Source organism: Schistocerca americana, chromosome 2 (genome assembly GCF_021461395.2).
Source record: "Schistocerca americana isolate TAMUIC-IGC-003095 chromosome 2, iqSchAmer2.1, whole genome shotgun sequence".
Taxonomy (NCBI): Eukaryota; Metazoa; Arthropoda; class Insecta; order Orthoptera; family Acrididae; genus Schistocerca; species Schistocerca americana.
The window spans coordinates 977,311,271-977,314,216 of NC_060120.1; the positions used below are offsets into that span (position 1 = coordinate 977,311,271).

Consider the following 2,946-nt stretch of genomic DNA (forward strand, 5'->3'; position numbering starts at 1 on the left):
ACATAACCTAGCTGACATAAATAAAACTAAGGCTGCATTTACGTGCTGCGCAAACAGATGGTGTACCTTCAGCACTTGGCGCCAAACTCGTAACGGTATTTTGCAAAATCGGGACAAAATTGGATCTTATCGGGATGTCGGGACAAGAAGGCCCATAACGATGATGGTCCCGATATATCGGGACGAATGGCAACCCTACTCTCAACACACGCGCCAAGTTTCATCACGATCGTTTATTGACACTTAGGGATGCTCCCTTGTCAATCGACAGCTGCCCACGCAAGGAGATAGACGTCGCGAACGCTTCCAAAACCGGGACGTGATACTAATGTGCCACTTTTTTATTTATTATTTTCAATGAATGTTTTGCATTGTTAGATATATTTGGTGAAAATGGACAACGAATAACGGGAGGCTGAGCGTATGCGTCGTGGGCAGGCGGAGGCGGCAGACAATGAAGAAGACTTTGTGACTGGTGGTAGCGAAAATGAAAATCCTGTAAGTGAGGACACTGTGCGAGATGCAAGTGATAACCCTGACAGTGAAGGCTATATTCCACTACCTGAGTTGCAAAACACTACCGAGGACTCAATGTTAACAGAAATAATGAGCGACCGGCAAGAAAGGTACCCAGTTCATTTTATTATGCTAAAGATGGAACTAAAAGGTGAAGAAATCCACCTCAACGAATTCGGACCCGCTCTGAAAATACCATCAGGCAGGTAACTGGAGTCAGTCCGTTAACAAGATCGGCATAGCCAGATCTTGAACGCTGGAGTCTGTTTTGCATTGAAAATATACTTAGTAGTTTCGTGACATTGGCAAACTTGCAAATTACAGAAAGAAAAGCAGCTTGTGCAGTGGTTGCCAACCACTGTTACATGAAGGAAGTGAGCATGAGCGAATTGAAGGCTTATATAGGCTTGTACACCGCAGGAGTTCGTCGATCTGGGAGCCAAAAGACAGCTTACCTTTGGGCTTCAGACGGTACAGGCGTTGAAATATTTCTGTTGAAAATGACACGACAGCTTTTTTTTCATTTTAGTAAGTGCTGCTTTAGTTTTGTCGATAAATGCGAGGAAACTGAACAACTTGGCATCAATACGTCAGCTATCTGAATTGGCATCTGGCCACCCTCTAACACTGGCAAATCCGTAAAAAAATACTGACCCCCTGGATATACCGGATAGGGCCAGGATGAAACGGAGTCTTCGATGGTTATGTTGCTTCTTGCATCCTTGATATCAGCGTCGTACTTTCTCTTCATAAGGTGTACCAGTCAATATTGGCTTATTTAAACTGATTTCTTTAAATTAAAACAGAGAGGTCTGTGAGACTGTTCACTTGACCAACTGAAACACAATAAACGCACTGTCACGAAGTAGAATAACGCCACAACCCGGCAACCCAGATGTCAGACAGTCTTTATTTCATTCAAAAGGAGCAAATTGTTTTTCAGTTTAACATCTTTTACTTATTGATTTTGTCGTTAATTTTTAAGTTTGATCATCAAATAATTAAGAAAACAACGAATTTAAACTCACAGAAGGCACACCAATGTGAAGCTGAATTTGTAAACCTATACTTGATATTCGGATGGGAGATTGCAGCACGAATTTGGCGCCTTTCTTAGCGCCGCTAGAAATAACTTTTAGCGTAAATCGGAAGTCGTGATTCATATCATTATTAACTCGTTTCTGCAACGTACGGAAAGATTCACGACTTAAGGCCGTTATTAGCAAATTGTATGTATGTAACCCATACGAGTTTTAACACATTTTAACTGGGTGTAAACAAGCACAGCGGACGATTCTGTCGTCGTAGTTCCTCCGTATTCCGATAGATGGCAGCAGCGTTCTGTTTAGCCATGCCTTCGGTTAGCAGGCTGGCCACAACATTGCAAATGACGCTGTGAACTGTGTTTGAAACATTGCGTTGTGTTTAGAGCTGTCAAAATTTTTTTAAAACACGCTTGTGAACTTTTGCTGTCGTCAAGGCGTATATTCTTGAAGTTGTAAGAGTAAGTACATTTAATTTCTATTGCGTCCAACGCTCGTCTGTGTCAAAAATTGCTATAGAAGCCTCAAGTCACATTTTCATAGCACTTTTGCAAGCTGTGATTTTTTAATTATATGTGACTTAATATGCACTTCAAACCGTATTAAATTAGTAATATTACTTTACTGTGTTATAATGTCGCCAATAGAGTAAAATATCATGTGATTCACGATGTGTCGGCGTTTTAGTAAACATATTTTTCCGGCACTTTCAGTTCCAATGCATGGATTGCAGTGTAAGCTCGTTTGAAATACGTACATTAATTACAACAAAACGCTTAATATCTTCTCAAAACGGTTTAGCCAGTTTCGTCGTATCGCTGGTTAGCTATAGTTCTGTACACACCTTTTAGAAACTGCTCACTGGCAGCAACTTTTGAAGATGAATTTCTAGTTATTCATAAGTTGACCAAAAATTATACTTTTTTTCTTAAACAATGAGACAAAATATATATCATCCACGGTGAATAGTATAATATCGGATTCTAATACCATATATTGCATCCTTAATAGGCGTGTCCTCTGGTAGCTCAGTTGGTAGAGCGGTGGACTGTAGTGGCAAATGTAGCAGATATCCATAGGTCGCTGGTTCGAATCCGGCCCGGAGGATTTATTTTGTATGTTGTGTGTTCATTCCTTTTTAGTACTGAAGCTTTTTTAGAATTTTGCTTCCATCTCACTTCGAAAAAAATCAAGAAAAGATGCAATTTTGTCGAAAACTGTCATCGTAATGTTGTGGCTGTATGAAAATACAGGTTATTTGTCACAAAATAAAAACGGTAACCGGTCATTGTTGATAACGCAATTTATTTAGAAAAACAGCGCGACTGCTGTGTTCAATCCGACAGGTTCATCATTAGCCGACTGTTGACATTTAAAATTCCATACA

General features: G+C 40.1%; 1 non-coding gene across 1 annotated transcript; it reads left to right on the forward strand.

Moving 5' to 3' along the window:
• The first annotated feature begins 2,576 nt into the window (after window positions 1-2,576).
• Window positions 2,577-2,666, forward strand: Trnay-gua. The gene is given in 2 exon segments: window positions 2,577-2,613; window positions 2,631-2,666. It is a non-coding gene; the product is annotated as a tRNA-Tyr (tRNA).
• The last annotated feature ends 280 nt before the right edge of the window (window positions 2,667-2,946 follow it).